General features: G+C 39.3%; 1 protein-coding gene across 12 annotated transcripts in view; it reads left to right on the forward strand.

Moving 5' to 3' along the window:
- Tmod (tropomodulin) overlaps positions 1-18,669 on the forward strand; it is a 167,988-nt gene that overhangs the window by 39,018 nt on the left and 110,301 nt on the right. The window lies entirely within an intron of this gene.

Raw genomic sequence — 18,669 nt, forward strand, 5'->3', positions numbered from 1 at the left:
GAGTCCATAATCGGGACTCGAGTTGGGTGTTCCATGGAAACTCTGATCAATCATAGCAACGCGTAGGATCTTGATGCGGAATTCCAGTTTCGTTGATTGTCTTTTGAGAACTAGGACAGGGAAACATTTCCTTCGTTAGCTGAGAAGTTTTTCTTGCTAAATGTGAAACGAGATCATCGATGTTTCTAAAGAGGATACAGAAACACTCTGCTCACGGTAATCATCCTATTATCAAGGATGGAGTTGTTTGTACACAGTAGACTATTCAGTAAGTTTGAAGAAACGATGATCTAGGTCTAGGATGAATTCCGATTCGGTCTATTGTAAGAAATGGTAAATGCTGCTTCTATTTCAGCACGTTATTGTTAGACCACGAATCATCGTGGAGTTGCATGAAACAGAAGATAAACAACAATGTGTCTCGCCTGCTAAATGAATCACGTTGTTACGTCTTTACAGTTATGTATTTGGTCTGTTCATTTTTGTCACGAATATATAAAATTCGCAATTTCGAGACAAACTTAGCAACAGTTCCTCGTACAAAAAGGGAAACATTAATACTGCAAATCAATGGAATCTTTGGTTAGCATATTTGCACTTAACGAAATTATTGTTGAGAAATATCCACCCGCGAGTTCTAACCAATGACGAATATTACTTAGTGCTTCAGATTGTTAAATAGCTTTTTTTAGCAAGTTCCGTGAACGCGGCACGATATAATGTCCCAACCGTAATGAAATATCTCTAAGGACGGATGGCCCGGCCAAACAATAATAATCCAAGACGTAGTAAATTCGTTCGTACTCTTCCGCGGGAGGATCGTAAAAACAAAAGTCCGTTGATGAACGAGCGGCGTTTAATCGGATTACATAACTCCGGTCTTGATCTCATCGAATAAATCAAATCCGAGTACCGACCAACCAGCCATAAAATAGAAAGGATGCCTAATAATGAAAATAGCTTACATCTCTCTCTCTCTCTCTCTCTCTCCCATCTTTTGGGCGGAACACGAATAACCCGAAACATCTTCCGGCTGTTCGAATCTCCTATAGGATACTGCTGCCGTCGTTTGCTGGAGAGAGCATTCGCTTGCGCGACGATGAAGCTCGCGGATATAGTCGCCGTTAGACGATCGCTGGGAGTCGGCATTCTCCTCGCCGATCTATAGATCGAAGACAGCGCCGGGAAGATTGTCGTTGAACGGACGCCGAGAAATGACAGTCACGCGTGTGACGTTTAACAAACTGGCCGCGGCGGAATCGAGCGAAACCGTGAATAATATCGCGGCAATAATTTTGCGTAACGCGTTTGGACGCAGCGTTTCGCCGAGAAGTTTCCTGCGTTTATAGGAGCGCTGCCAGGACCCAAGGCCGATCTGCCTCTCCGACTAAAACCGTGATAAACACCCGTTGAAAATCGCGAAGGCGCGTTGCGATGAGTAATCCCAGCTGCTGCTGCTGCTGCTGCTGTTGGTGGTGGCTTGTTTCTTTGTACATGCTCCGACTTCTACATCGCACGATTTACCAAGAACAACCGACGACCTCTTTGTCGGTGAAACGATCGAGAGTATCGAACAGGTTCGACGACGACCTGTGGACCAATCAAATGTTAACAATTTCCCGATACCAGACGGAAGAATATAATTGGAATTATAGCTTCTACTTGAAACTGCTACTTTAAACGTTCCTAAAAACACTGGAAAATTTTCTCACGACTGAATGTACCATTTTCGAGATCGGAGCTTCCGTTTTTCATTCTTGGAATTTAAAGAACAATTTCTTATCGTTTCATTAAATTTCGAAAGGTGCCCTGACAATTCGTTACAAGGTGTGTAAGAACTTGTTCCTTTCTGTTCCATAATAGAGTCAAGAGCGATCGTACAGTATGTTTCAGCGAATTTTTGCAAAGGGAAGACTACAATCTTCGAATCTCAAGTATTCTCTTCGAATAAGTAAATTCAATCAGAAGAAAGAATTTTCAACGTTCTCAGTGACGTTTGTTATGTCATTTCCGTGAGGAAGAGACTGCTCAGTTTCCTGTCCGCTGGATCATGCAAAAATATCACGGAAAAGTATCTCTGTTCCCGGATCAACAGACGTCCAATACCAGAAATCTTCAATGAAAACGAATGTTGTTTCAGATTTGGATTCCAGCTTGTTATTGTAACAAATCGCAGGAGCGGTTTTGATCGCTCGCGTGCAAGATTTATGAGAGGATACCGTAGGAAAGTATCGCAAGATTTTCCTCTTCTCACTTTCTTTGCGGAGATCATTTGGATAATATTCGGCATGCATGAGTTGTTGCGTGAGTCACAGAAACAGACGTTGGCGTGATCAAAATTACTTATAATCAGCTTCCGAATACTTTTACTTCGCAACCGGTGTAGATTCCGTAATGAAAGTTGGCTGCTAGAAAGTGGACGAGCCTGGAAAGATGCAGTTTTCAGGAAGTCTAAATTGTTTACGCGTTCCGTGCCACGCGTACCACCAGCGATACACGCTTATATGTTTATTTAATTCGTTAGAAACATATTTTATGACAACTTTCGAACTGGAGAATTAATTTCCAATGAATTAACCATAATAAGTCTGCTTCATCGTTGTATACAGTCAAACCTGTCTTTGTGCGGTAGATAGGGACCGCAGAAAAGAAACCGCACAAAAAGAAATATTCAGAAGCTTCATAAATAGCTATAAGAAATAATTTTTCACAACATGTTAAAGAAAAATTTATAAGAAAAATAATATTATTCACAGTATGTTAAAAGAAAGTCTCGCTTAGAAAATATGTCAAAGCTTCACGAAATAGCGAGAAAGTGCTTTCCAAACAAAATAAATAATTCGATTACGCATTGAAACATTTAAAAAAATGTTAATTCCTAATTTTGAACATGGAGAAATTTTCAAAACGTACATAATTCAATGCTGCTCGTCGTAGTTCAAAACGCGCATATTTTTGCGGTCGAACTGGTTCGTAATCGCTTTCGTCACTTGAAGATACTACGGTTGATTTATTTTTTAAATCTTGTAAGAATAATGTTAACCAGATTACAATGGATTTAAAGAAATTCTTACATACACGTATTTAAACCTAGCAAACGATAAATAATTCCGAATAGTTTACATAGATTCTGCAGTTGTGTAATAGTTTTAGGCTGCATATAAACATTCATCTTATCCGTCCACATAAACTATTAGCCTGGAGATTATTGAAGCTGGCGAACGCATATTGGACCTCACGATGAAACGTTTAAGCCTGTTCTCGATCACGTCGAAGTGCAGCGTTGTTTAGTCTAGACTTCCGAAGTTTTGCGGCGCTTCCTACGGGCAGAGCGTGATTCGTGTCTTACCCCTAATCCCGTGGCGCAACGCGGGGAATTTTTGGATGAAACTTCTGCCCCGGCTTAGTTATTATTTATATCACGCCTGGAATATTATTTATCTGTTATACAACACGTGTACCCGGGGAAACGCTAAATCTCGTTCCTCGCATTATTATACGTCACATGCCACGGTCATTAAATCGCGGAAGTCTGCGCTTTACAGATTTACAGATTAATTCGAGAGAACTGTGACGACGGACATTTATGCGGAACAGAAATTGTCTTTGTTATTCTTCACGAGCCAAGTATATGTTTTTATTTTCTTGGTCTTAACAAATTCGAAGTAATCGAAGTTTTTAACTTAAAAATCTTTTTGTTGCCTGGATGCTTTAAGGATACAACCACGGTGATGATTCCTTTAATCTATAATTATTGAGATACATTAATTACTTTGGACATATTACGTTACGATATAAATCACATAATACAATTTGTTATTTTTAGTTATTCGCAATTTTTATGTTAAACCGAAAATTAAATAAACTAGTAGATCCTATGAATTTAAAACAGAGGTCTCGATATCCAGTCATTGTGTCACCACCTAGTTTTTAATAATGCGGCATCAAGAATCCAAAGTGAAACTGAATTCCTTCTTATATTAAACTCCGCGCTAAAACATCGAACTTGGATACCATTTGGTACAGTTCGACAATTCAAATTTAATTAAATCGTTCAAGTGTTCTAAATCGTGACAACATCGCCATAACTCGAATGGCGACAGTTGTACCATTAGCTAAGGAATTTGGCTGAAAGTTACAATTTATCGAGCACATGCGCGAACATATTGGGTCGAGGATGTTTGTCTCGCGGTCGAAAACTGCGTTTGGATTTTCTCGGGACAGATAAGCATCGTTTTGGCCGAAACATTTCGAATTGATCGACGGGGAAGCATGCCGGCCGGTTCCCACGGATTGCGGAAGGTTACCGTGGGTCTCTCTACGGATGGTTTACGATTTCGAAATGGACGATATAGCGAGTTAGCTCGGGAACGGCCTCCGCTATTTCCATCGGCGGAGCCTTCGGGCATGCTCCTATTTAAAATAAGCAACTTTACGGTGCATCCGCGACTCGCGCTGCAGGCCTTCACTCTTGTGTCACTCTTCTATTTCCAGAGACCTCGCGCGTCTTCGGCGTCTTCGGCGTCTTCAGCGCCTTTACCGTCGCAACGCGTCCTCCCGAGCCGGCGTTTGCCTCTCGTGACTCTCCTGTCAGATCCAACGCATGTCCTATCTAAAACTGATCACTCGTTGCCAGACGTCGATATCGTTTCTGTAAAACGAATGAATCTTTATTGCCCAGACCTTTGTAGCCAGCAGATCTTCAGGGACCGCAGATTATTTTTTATTTGTAATAACAGAACTCGTTACAGCTTCGCAGGTTTGAGTTTATGTCTAATTGAAAGTTCCACAATTGTTTCTAAAAGTAAATTATTAATAACTAAAAGCGCTTTGAAAAAGTGACAGTTACTTCGGATATTATTTATTAATGCTTCAAACTGGACGGTTTATTAGCAAATACAGAGTTGTTACATATACATATATTCGATATTACTTATCGTTAGTCCCTATATTTTCACGAAAAATTGTTTAAGAAAATTGTAGATCGTTCGTGTTCCCTTTATGTTAGAATTACATAAAATGGAACTAATACAAAGAGGAAAATAGTACTTATTCTTGGGAAGCCGTGTTTCTAGCGTAATACATTTGTTCCCATAATCTGGACATTGCTATATAATATGGTTAAACTCGTGGAATTTTCTTCCGTACTGAGAAACCTTATCGGTTGTAAGATTAATACTTCCTAGTGGAATATTTAAAAGAAAATGCAAGTCCAGTATACCTCTATTTCTAGAGGTTTTGACATAACCATCGCTTACACGTATTCTTCTGACAGAATTTAATATAGTTTATACCTTTAGCTAAATTTTGCTTACCGATTAAAGTTTTGGTGGACATTTTTGCTTGAACTTTCAGATCTCTGGTTAGATCAGTAATTGAAGCCTTGATAACTGGATAATCTTGGTATTCGAATAAAATTAATAAAATGTTAGCTTTTGTTAGTTGATATAAACTTAGAGTATTTAGTTATAACTTCGATAATTTGAATATTGATACCATAACTAAAATTTGGCCTCCGCATTAATATAATTATATAAGTTGGTAACCTCCAGTGCTCGGTTAATGATGCAGCACTCTGCCGTAAAAATTGACGCGTATGTATTCATACTAATTTTTTAGGAAATACTTTCTATTAGCAACGGTATATATAGCAACTTTATTTGGAGGATTAATTTGCTTCTTGTTGGATTTTTATCACGCATTTAGATAAAGAAACTTATTCAGTCATTTCTGATATAGTAACGACGAGATAAATCTGACGAAGCTGATCACTTTAACGGCAGTAGTAATGTTCTTATTTAGAAATTGGCAAATGTAGTAATATCTCGTATTAGAGAAAGTGGTAATGAACTCAAAAGACAATTTAAAACTACCACGTACGCGGAAGTAGTGAGTGGACGTTTTATACTATAGTCTTGCCAATAAGTTTACAGAGTATACGATTAGATGCAATTAACACTAAATAATGTTGATTGGAATCGTAGAATTTAATATAATATAATATAGTATAGTATAGTATAACATAACATAATGTAATGTAATATAATATAGTGTAGTGTAATATAATATAATATAGTATAGTATAATATAATATGTAAATAATCTTGACACATTAAACGGAGATATTAATCAATAACAAAAGGTTTGTACAATGGAAGAATGACTACAGATCATTAGGAATAGTGAAAGTATTTCAATATTTCATTCGATACTAAAACTGATATAGTGAATGTGTCAATGTTAGTGTGTATCGTACAGTTTGTACAAATTAGATTGTATAATGAGATCGGCAGGATAAAAAAATGGAGACTTTTGATGTAAGCTCTAGAAAGGCTAGTGGAACCGAGGGTGGTGAATAATTGGCCAAGTGAAATCAGTGAAGCAGGGAAGTCTGGAAGCTGTCAGCTGGTGACCGTCTAATTGCAAGCGTCGCCTTGTAAATAAGGTGTTCATTCGATAGCGCATCGTTATTCAGTAGCGTCTCTGTTTATTATGCTGTGTATACTCTTCCGCGCACGACGAACCCTACTCGCAATTCTTTGTAAACAAAGGGAGTGTGTGGATGTGCTGCGAAAGTTCGACGCGATAGGAATACTTGCCGGATACACCCCATCTTCTATCTTCTTTCTTCGGAATGCGCATAATTAACCTCTTAGGCACGACGCGCCACTATAGTGGCTTCCGTGAATGTTCCGTGCTTTACTCGATTGCTTTATTAATTATTAAAGTAAACCGTTAAAGTGAAACTGTTTATGTACAATACACTATGAATAGAATATACGTAATTAATACTATATTTATAGCTAGATAGAAAAGTACATATTAAGGAAAATGGTAAATTAGTTATGAAAATAGTTATAATAGTTATAGAATTAGTTATGGGGCTTTTAAGTATGGCCGGGAATTAATGAGGAAAATGAGATTTTCTGTCACTGATAAATAAATCTATTTTAAGTTACATTTATCCATGTGTGTTTATAATTTGAAGTTAACTAAATTATTTGCGTTTTTAGACAGACTGTGGAACAGCATTTGCGTGAGAAACACGCCGGATAATAAACAATGATTGTTTTGTAAAATTCGTAGGTGCTTGTTGTTAGTCTGCTATTCCAGTCCCATATTGTAATACGTAGCATTGTTTATATAATTTGTTGCAAATCAGTTTATTCAGTTTATCAGTCAATCTCTTACACTACGATTCTTTTTTGTTTTACAAATACTATTAAAGCTTCAATAAATTCAAGCAATAATATGTAAATCTTTGCTGGAACAGTTAGTAGACAGTTGACTTAAGAACACGAAGACCACGTAAGAAACCAACACTGAGCACTAAAAATTGTAAATGTGATGTGGATATACTAAAGCTCATAAACATCGAACATTTGCAACCATAGTACATTTTACCAATTTCTTTCTTTTCCTTATTTCTTTCAGCGTTCATCTGACTCATGTGCATTTCATTTATGTCATCTCAACATATGGAATAATATCATGTGGCAGATCCTTCTATTCGTCTCAGAAAACGCTGCTATATTATCAGAAAAAATAAAGGATCCCATTTAACCCTTTGCCCTCGAAGCCACTTCCACTGGAAATCTGAAATAAATTTTCCGGCTTATAGTATTTCTATTTCATGCGATAAAGTGTGTTTCATGCACATAACATTGATTCGTGTGATTCATAACAACAGTTTCACTTTCAACAATTTTTTAAATGTAAACTTTGTTGGTATAGGAATTATTTGGAACGTGATAGAGTAATTTTAGTGGTGCCTCAGAGTCGCCACTCGACTGCTAAGGGTTAAAAATATTAATTTGACTTCAATATTTCCCCCACCGCAACACCTGTAGGAATATTGTTCACATCAGTTAACATCCCCCTTTGTACCAAAAATTTGTTGCGAGGACATGCTTTTGTTCCCATTCTACGTACAAGAATAATGAGATTGAATAGTCGGAAAATCGTGTGCAATTGTTCTCGCGCGACTGTTCGCGGTCGGCAAGTCAGCCTGCCGACGGGTGTGGACGGAAAGTCGCGCGGCTCGCAATGGCGGCGATCGTCAGAGAGACTTGCTATCGCCATAAAAGAGCTCATCGTACACCATTAAGTTTCCTCGGAAAGGCAGCTCCACCAAGATTCATAGTTATGGGAATAATTAAGGCGCGTTATGATGCATCGTTCCTGCTCAACGATGCATCATCTGCGCGGATGATAAACGGAGAGCGGACCATCATCGGTGTGCCTAGGACCTCTGCGGTCGTTCGCGCGTTTCGAGCCCCGCGGTCTTAACGTTACAATAAAATCGGGACCGGGGAATTCTGGGAACAGAAAGAGTCTCTCTCTCTCTCGCGCGCGCGGGGAGGGTGGGGGAGGGGAGGAGGAGGTGGAGGAGGAGGAGGAGAGGGTGTAAAGGATTTATGGTCGACCGCGGGACGGATCAAGGGCGGAATTCGATGAAAACCCGGGTCGCTTCTGGTTTTCTGGTTATGCTTGAATTTATACTTCTTGGCAGTGTCCTACGCGTGAAAAATGAAGACGGTTCCGCGACAAGATAGAGCCGCGACTTAATAGACACGGCCGTGAGACCGCTCCCCGTCTGGACCAAATAAATTCTGCTTGATGCACTCTAGCATTCACCTTCTGCGTTGGAATGGCATCCCGTTGGATTCCAAATTAGTGCAGAGAGGGTATTATTAGTCGGCCGCATATTGTTAGCTCCCGCGAGACTACCGACGCCGGCCGTTCGATGAATAACGATCATATTTTACACTGCGAACAATGCTTATTTGTTGCTCGATCAGCTCCAGATTTTATTAGGCTGCGCAACCATCGAAGAGTCTGCCTTGGGAATCGTAACTGTTAGAACGAAACCAACAAAGTCGCCGAACAAGAATTTGTTTGATTAAACATTTTTGCCTCGATTAACGCCTTGTTCGTTATCGACAACTTCGACCGCAAATTCTTATTTTCTGCAAAATAAAAATTGTCTGCGTCAATTGTGAGAAACACGTGGCAAGATGGCACTTTAATCGCTTTTAATGAAATCTCAATAATCATCGCCATAAGTGCATAAAATCTGCAGTTTACCAGGAACCATTATCAATCATTTTTTTCTATTTTCTATTTCTACCGACGATTTTATAATAATTAGAGTTTTTCATCATCTAGTCAAGATGAAATAAAGACATTGTTAATGTTAGTTAACATGCATATTATATATTTGTTTTCTCAAAGTTATAGTTGTTTCAATGACAAAATCGCTGTGTTAGTATGCAATTGTTTTGGTTGAGCGCAACAGTGCTTTACACGGTTGTCGCCGAGCGAAATGCCATTTCTCTGATCAATTACTGTTATGAATAACCGAAATAAATATCCCCCGGCGATAACTATTATGAACAAACGTCATAGAGTTTCTCTAATCAATAACGACTAGATTGTGAATATTTATGCTTATATAGTGTATACAATTGTGTGAAATAGATCAGACAATTTTTAATTTCTTTTTACAACAAATATCTGCCTGATCAGTGAAAGAATGTTTGTTCAACCTATGAAATTGCTATAAAAACGCAAAAAGAAAGATCCACAGTCTCATAACGACTGTCAGTGATGCACAAAAATTTCGTCTGAAAATAGAAATTCATTTAATCGCTTTATCTTTTACAAATTTTCTGTACATTCCATGTTTAATATCCTTAATCCATATAATGGACAAATTTTTATTACTAACCTTCTTTGCATATAATTTTCGGATTATTGTTATTTTTGCATTTCCGCAGTTTGCATGAATTTTTCCAAGTTATGACGCAAGCTTGTTAGTAAGTCTTCTGCTCTGACATGGACGGATGTTGCATGTCAGTTCTCCGGTAAAGAATTTTGGCACGACGATGCATAAATTTCAAGATGCACGCACGTTTGTATCTCGAATATCCGACGAAATCAATCTTGTTCATCTCGACCACTTCCGAATAGAATGACATTTTGCGTTTCTCTCGAATTTAATTCTCAAAAATATACAGGCCCCTCACTCGCATCCGCTGGGCTGTGTATTATTCTACACAAAAATGTATCTACGTAATGCAGTAGTTTGAAAATCGTTTGTTTGAGTCGGAACACGTTTTCTTTAACACGTTCTGTGCCGCATCGATCACATTTCCGTAACACTAAGTTTTTATTAGTTCTAAAAATCAATTTTTATTGCAATAGACTCGAACAAACTGAATTTTAGTAAAACAATTTAAAATGCAAAAGAGATGAAATGTCGTCCACTACGGTAACATTTCACTTTCTGTTTTCCGTTTCATTAATTAAATTACTTCGATTTCATAGGAATTTTTGGTGATAATGTTCGGCACTTAACGTGTTAACAATAACGACGAAATTCAACTTTCTTCTTCGATGATATCGACGAAGTCTGTAATTCCAAGGTAACTAGTAAATCAGTTTTTTAATAGACATGGATTTTTTTTGCATTTGCAGAAAATGAGTCCAGAAATAATAACACATGATTTATAATTTTTTAACCTTCGACATATCAATATTTTTACAGAAATGTACATAGACAAGCATAGGTTGCAACAAGCATATAAATTGGTGGAACTTGACCAACCTGTGTCTTTCGAAACTATAAAATGCTTCAGTTTATATGCTTTTGTGCGTTTCGGGCCAATAAACTCCGATTTGAATTAGCTGATCCGACAGTTCCGTAGCGTAAACCATCGACAATTTCGGTTTAATGATTTTCGATTTAGAGTCTCCATTGGCAGTGGAAGGGAATCGGATTCGAAATTCTGATGGAATTGCGGCGCCGGCTGCAAGGAGGATTAATAGACGCCCGCGTCTCGTAAATAATTCGCGCGACTGGACCTTGCGCTTCGCCAAAATCCACTCATTTAAATTATTCCCGATCTTAACTTAAATTCGCGCGATAAACAACGGGTTTAGGGTCGTGCCAATGCGCTGTGTTTCGTTATGCTATACTTTTCTCGACGCGCTCGAATAAAGGAACAAGGATACAATAAAATTGTTTGTTATAAAATTACATCACTAGTGTCGGATAAAAATACATGCTATTGCGCCTAAAACAATTTAGTGAAGTTAACTTGGAACGCCAAACGACTATTAATCAAAATACCATGTTTATTTTTGCGCTCGTCACATATTGTTACAATGATATACTTTTCGAACGATTTTACATTTGAATGAGGGGACACTGTATAATTTTTTGTAAAATTAGTTTGGATCGATGAAAAAGGAAATTGCTTAAACGAATTTCATAATAAAGGAATAAGCGTTACTGAAAGATGAAACGTACTTTTAACATTGTTCTCAGGAGAGTGCACGAACCTAGCATATCAGTAATCTGTAATTTTTCAATCCATTTCATAGTATTGCAATTTGTACAACCCAAATAGGTGTAAGCTAGTAAATAGTTTAAAAAGAGCAAGCTTTAACTACTCCTTAACATTGAAATGTTAATTACAGTGCCAAATGTTGAAGCCTTTAGATATTGGTGTTCCTCAGTCGAGGGTTTTAATCTAGCTGTGCATAAATGTTATTGCTGAGTCTTTAACAATATTTTAATCAAACAAAAATGGATAAAATTACATCGACGATTTTTTACAACCGTTAAAGGTTTGTCATCCCCATTCTTTATGTAATATCTACTACAGGGCGAATCTTCTTCCTAAAATATACAAGAAAATGGTACAACATCCATTATCACTAAAAGTACGTAACCAACCTAATACAACTTGAAAAAAGACAATATTGCTGCGAAAAAGCGTCTCTTCGCCACGCGTTGATCTCAAAGAGACCAATGTCACAGATACGCCAAGCGCCGTCTGCGATTTCGCCATCGGCCGCCACGTCGTCGGCGCAGACGTCTCTTATTTACATCGAGCGATTTTTCTCGAGGATCACGAATAAGAAGCACGTGCGCATACTTTCGTTCCGCCGACGATGTTCCGAACGCGACGGAATACGCGGCATCTGGCACGGCCAGGACCCGGCCGAAAATATCGTCGGAGAAATGAAGGAAAAAAGCCCGATTACGTAATCGAAAGTTTAACGAAGTGCGCAACGCGGTCCACGGAAACCGGGCAGGAAGCGTGCGCGCGTTTTCTCGCGGTCGCCCGTTTTTCATCGGTAGCGGAACGGAACGGAACTGGCTTTTCTTGCCGTGTCAAATTGTCGTTGCTAGAAACTCGTTAATTCGAGCACGAGTACAAAGTTTAGGCCTTTTGGCGTGCACCGACACCTGGCACGATTTCTTTGGCTGCCCGCTGTCGACCGTTTGATCCCCCACCCCAGCGAGAGCATACCGCTGATTAAAATCCCATTAAGAGAACGTACCTCCTTGTCTCTTTTCTCTCCGCCCCGAACATCTTCAGGATCATCCGCTCGCTCTAACAATCTTCTCCTTTAAACGGAGAATCTTTAAATCTTCTCCTTTTTCATAAATCCTCTCGACTTGGCTCCTCCGCAGCTGAGCACCACTGGCAACTGTCTTCTATTGGGTTGGGGTATAAGTGCGTAACGTTTTTATATTTTCTTTTATTTTACAACAATTCGACGGGTTGACAGGCTGTAGCGGCCATGTTGATTTTAGTGCGTCGATTAAATCTGTTGTTTACAATTCAGTCGGTTATGCCAAATAAGCATTGCAAGTTACACGATTGAGTAGCACGCCAAAATGATAAAATTGTATTATCAAAATGAGTGTTCGTTAGTGAAAACGTTGCGCGCTTTGCGCCCATTTTATGGTAGACGCGGTGGCCCTTCAAAGTCGACCCTCCAACGTTTGGTGGGCAAATTCTAGACGTCCGATTCGGTAAATGATCAGCCAACACTCGTACGTCAACGGAAAGCCGGATCGGCCGAGAACATCGCCGCTGTCCGTGAAAGTATGCAGGAGAACCCGAGGTAGTCAATTCCTCGCCGTGCACAAGAACTTGGTCTTTCGCAGTCTTCAACTTGGCGAATTTTGCGTCTGGACTTGGGCCTACACCTGTACAAGATCCACCTGGCCCAGGAGCTCAAAGTTAATGACCACGGACAACGCCGTTCGTTCGCTGACTGGAATTCACCACCACGATCGCGTGATTCGACCCCTCTAGACTTCTTCTTGTGGGGTTTTCTGAAGTCGCAGGTCTATACGAGTAAGCCACAATCGAGCGACGCTCTCAAAGTCAACATAGCCCAGGCCATTGCTGAAATTCAGCCGAAGCTATGCGACAAAGTCATTGATAATTGGACTTCTCGGATACGTGCCACCGTGCGAAGCCGTTGGAGACATTTGAACTATGTCATATTCCATATATAATGGCATACACGGGCCTTTCAAATAACAAAAAAAATCGTTAATTTTATTCCATTTTATTCCATTTCAAAATCGACCCGCCCTTCCTGGAAAACCCTATATAGAAGTCAATAAAAATATAATCTAGCACTTTAATGAACCGTTTTATTATACAAACATTATTCTGCTTAGTCCGGTTAGTCGAGGTTCTACTATTATAAAAAGAACGTCTTATAATATCGTGCAAAGCGTGATTCTACTGATTTATCGTAATATCCAACTAGTTTAACATGTTTGAAATGTTTCATGTACAAACAAAAGATTGTCCAATCTAGGCGAGTTTGAAATCATCGATAATCACTCCACCGACTATGTTTTCGTCGACGCAAGTTCACTGACACTATGGAAATATCGACAACTTTCTTAATCAACATTCATTCTGTGTGAAGTCAGGGTTAGTCTGAGTTAGGTTTGCACGTTGTCGATCGAATTCCATGTTGGTGAATTCGTGTGGACGAAATGTCGATGGTCGGCGGAGTGATTATCGATCATTTTCACGTATTAGGTCGGCGAATAAATTCGTAGAGTTTTTGTTTCTGTTTTGTAACGACTTGTGCAGTCATCAAAGTAAGCAAGCTGTTGCAAACATCTCTTCCAGCTATACAAAACCATTATATTCGCTTCTTCGAATAATTTAATTTTTCATGACTTTTTTAAAACGGTATATTCAGGAGGAAAAAATCAGCATTTTCGACACCTGCTATTTTTCGCTTTCCATTGAGATGAACCCGTTTATGAAACCCTCTTCGTACACGTTGCACACGTCCCGGCAACATTTTCACCTTAGTAAAAAACGAAGAATAGCAGACGCGAAAAATACAGATTTTTGCCTCCTGGATATTCCATTTCCAAGTCATATGAAAAATTAAACTGCTCAACAAAACAAACGTAACAGTTTCGAAGAACTAAAACAGATCTTTCGAATAGCTTACATTACTAATTAATATATAAATCGTTATAAAACGAAAACCCTACGAATTTATTCGCTAACCCAGTACATAACCCATCTGATCCACCAAAGGATCAGCATGGCAGACAACTTGTTAAATGCGTTTCCCTGTGCAATCCATATTTCTGTCGTCTTGCACGCTTTTAATTTGCCACCAAAAAGTTTTTAACTTTGAAAACAGTACATATTATTCACCTGGCTAAATGTTCAATATAATTGAAAAAGAACTTCTCAGTTGAAAGAAGCCTAGTCTATCCAGTCTAGTATCTCGTCTATAGGTCCATTTGAGTCGGTTCTTCAGACTCCTTCTCAGTTTCCTTCTCAAGGCGGGAGACGAGGAGGCGACGCTTGATTTTTTCAAGAAAATAGAGCAAACGATTGTGTTTCACTTCTCCAAACATAGCATGCAACAGTGTCGAGGAGGGGGAGAGAGAGGGCAGAGTTCCGAAGTAGCGGCAGATAAAAGAATTATAACGATGAAATCGCCTTTCGCATCGCGGAGTATGCACTCGAAACGTGTAATCCTCTCAGGCAACTCTCATCGCGGAGAAAAATGTAAGAGGGGAAAAAGGCGGAGGGTGGCCGATGAAGGATCTCCGCGTCCGCCGGATAAAATCGGTCGGATTGGCAGAGAAATTCGCGAGCGAAATTTTTCTTGGCCGGACCGGCAAACGGTTCCCGTATTTTTAACGCGGGGAATGCTCGGAAAACGAACGTGGCTCCTTACGTTCAACGATTCGCGCGCAGGCAGCTGGCTCGCTTTATTTTTTCATCGCTGCTAGCGTCAATATTATTATTGGCTCGAAGGATCCACGCTGATCCGCGGGATTTCGCGGGCGCAGAAACTGGGCCGAAGTAATCGCGTTCGTCAATGGGCTCCTGGCTGGGGGCGGTCTCTTAAAAAATCTCGAATTTTTACGAAACCTCCGGTCGCGAATATAACTTCGCAGTTCCCTGCAATCGTTGGTCGCTCAGTCGGAGACCGCAAAAAGTCAAAACCGATGTCGTTTATTTAACTCTTCCAGCCACCTTAATTTCACTGTTTTCACTGCCGATGAAATTCGCTGAGCTTCCAGCGATAGTGAAATGAATGCGGCAAAAATATTGATTTTTGTGGCACGAAACTGGCCCCTGTGCGCTGACTCGGAAAGTATAGTAGAGTATTATATAGTATTATCCAACTCCTGAAAATTTCAAAATTTTCTTTGGTCTCAATATGTTTCGATTGTACATAATCAGCTGAATCTAAGATGACCCATATGTGACACGGTTTACTATAAAAATTAATAAACATGAAATCTGACGATCTAACTGGTTCAAAATTTCTTTATCCGAATATACAGTTGCTCTATTTAACTCTATACATTGGAACCTTGGTTATTCGAAGCTCTAATATCCGAACTTTGTACTATTCCAACACTTACTATACTTTGCGTTATACACGCGAGAAAATCGACCTAAAGCGGTCTTCATAAAATACTCTTTTTTATCTAGTGTTTTGATTAACGTTAATCTTACCATGCCGGTCAAAATAATTTGTTTCACATTTTAGGTTTTTTGTTGGAACTATAAAGATTCTTTGATAGAAGATAAATGGATGAATATTTCTAGCATACGTTACAATAAAAATGGCGAAGTGTTCAACACATACCGTACCACTTGTACCACCGATGGTACATGCTTGCATGTTTATTTACTGGGCTAAAAAATAGTTTATAACAAATCTAGAATTAAAGAATTAATATCCACCACAAGAATGGAGCGTAATGAATTTGTTTTATAATCGTATACGATTATTAATAATTACAGATAATACAGCAAGTTTTAGTAGAATAACAAATGACTAGAATGAAGAGTCGAGTAAAAATTGCTTGGCATAGAACGTGTTAACTAAATTAAGTCTTGTCATTCCTGTAAAACGTCACAGGTCAATCAGCTTCAGTGTTTGATACATTTACTGTCAATCAACGGTTCCACTATCCGAACAGTCTCGTTTTTTTCAATCAGTTCCTATATCGGCAATCTTTCTATAAAACGTAAAATAGGTCGCTTTTCACAAAAGCGAATGCTCGATTCCCCGCGGTTTGGGCTAGATATTAGGTTGTCTCATAAATTTCTTCCGCATTACGCTATAAGTGACTCTAAGTGGCTGTATTTATATAAACATGCAGGCTTATCTCTTAGCCGTTTATGGCATCGGTTTCAGTCATCACAGAGCTCTTGCAAAGTACGTTTCGTTGGTGACAAAGTCTCTTTTAAAATTGTTTCTGCACCGTTCAATATGGAGACCGAAAAGAAGCATTTGCGGCATGTTATGCTTCATTGCTTTAAAAAAGGCAATAGTGCAAAGGACATTGCAGACGAGATTTGCACGATTTACGGGAGTGGTACTACGACTATTAGGACCGTCCGCAATTGGTTTAAAAAATTTAGAGCTGGCAATTTCGAGTTGAAAAATGAAGACTGAAAATCCGCGATATAGTATGCGTGAGATAGTGGATGCCACTAATATTCCCAAGACAACGGTACATAAGCATTTAATCAAGATGGGATATGCGAATCGATGTGAAGTTTGGGTTCCACACCTACTGACGAAGACCGGCCTTATGAACCGCGTCTCTACGTGCGATTTGCTTCTTCAGCGACATGAAAAGGATTCTTTCTTAAAGAGGCTTGTCACTGGAAAGTCGAGACTTGGATTTTATACCCAACTGTGCATCGAAAACGCACTTGGCCCAAGGAAAATAGACCTTCAACTGTTGCGAAGCCTGGACTTCATCCGAAGAAGGTTCATTTGTGCATTTGGTGGAACTGGAAAGGTGTAGGGTACTACGAGCTCCTTCCTCAAGGTGATACGATCAATGCTGACAAATATTGCAATCAACTGGATCAATTAAAAAGCCGCCATAGCAGAAAAACAGCCAGAATTGGCGAACCGACGAGGCGTCGTTTTCCATCGCGACAACGCCAGACCGCATGTTGCGATGGCCGTAAGGCAAAAATTATGACAGTTTGATTGGACGTTCTACCTCATCCTCCGTACTTCCCAGACCTTGCTCCATCCGATTATCACTTGCTCCTCTCCTTAAAAAATTCTCTCCGTAGTAAACCTTTCAAATCCGTAAGCGAAATAAAAACGCACCTAGATGAATATTTTGCAAATAAGCTTCAACAATTTTGGAAAGAGGGTATAATGAGGCTTCCTGAGAGAAGGAAGAAGGTTATAGAACAGAACGATTCATATATAACATAATAAATCCACCTTAAACAACAAATATCGTGTATTCATTTCGCATAAAAAAAAAAAGAAACTTATGGGACACCCTAATAGATCCGCGCGAGTGAAAGACACGAGGAAAGCGACGCGTGCGACTTTTCAAGTTCGTCGCGGCAGAAGTCCCCAGGATGAACGCGAGGTCTTTGATCTTTGCGCCGCAAAAAGAAACGCTGGATGTTCGGCCCGCGCACCCCCGCCCGTTTACAAAAATACATCAACGGACAGACCCGCCTATATTTCGACCCGTCCGATCGATTCACGGGCGTATTTTCAGATCTTGGTTGACCTTGGACGATGAGAATACACCGTACTTCCCGACTCGCGCGAATGTCACTCGTTTCGAGAGTGAAAAGAAAAACGGATTTACAGCAGCCCGCTCTCGCGAAAACTGCTCTTACAGCTCTTTTCGCGGTAGCCTGGCAAGATTACGGAGGAATTGATTGGCTTTATTTTCGGCCTACGCAGAACTGATAAACACTGGCTATTTTTAGAATCTACAGCGTAAGAAAGTTCTACACTTTGTGAATAAACTTCTTACTTCGAGCGGTTGTGTTGTATTCTGAAAGGATCCATACTTACAAATGCCGACGTTTTCGATGCTTTCGGTGTATAATAATAGATCATTTATTTCCATCGTACTCGTGAACAAGGCAGACCATGCACATGTGTACGTATCGTATCGTATATTGAATTCTGAGATATCATATTCTTCGTTTTAAGTCCCAGGGATGATAAGCTTGCGAAGAGTTTCATTACTTTTTCGACTGTTACTATTTCTTGATAAATTCGATAATACGGTGACGTAACATCAAATTAACTGAATAACGATTTGCAGAAATTTTGTATATTTTTTGGATAGTATTGCATAAATTCTGCATAATTTTTGGTTCCCAACATTATACTACAAAACATCAATGCTACGGTACAGTATACCATTTTCCATAAAATGGAAATAGAAGTCAGAAAAATTATTTTAGATATCCATTTGAAATGGCTTCGAGTGCAAAGAGTTAATACCTTCGAATTTGTATGCCAGTTTTGTAAAATGCCAATACAATACAGACAAAAGTAATCGTGATTTCG

This window comes from Augochlora pura, chromosome 1 (assembly GCF_028453695.1).
Source record: "Augochlora pura isolate Apur16 chromosome 1, APUR_v2.2.1, whole genome shotgun sequence".
Classification (NCBI taxonomy): Eukaryota; Metazoa; Arthropoda; class Insecta; order Hymenoptera; family Halictidae; genus Augochlora; species Augochlora pura.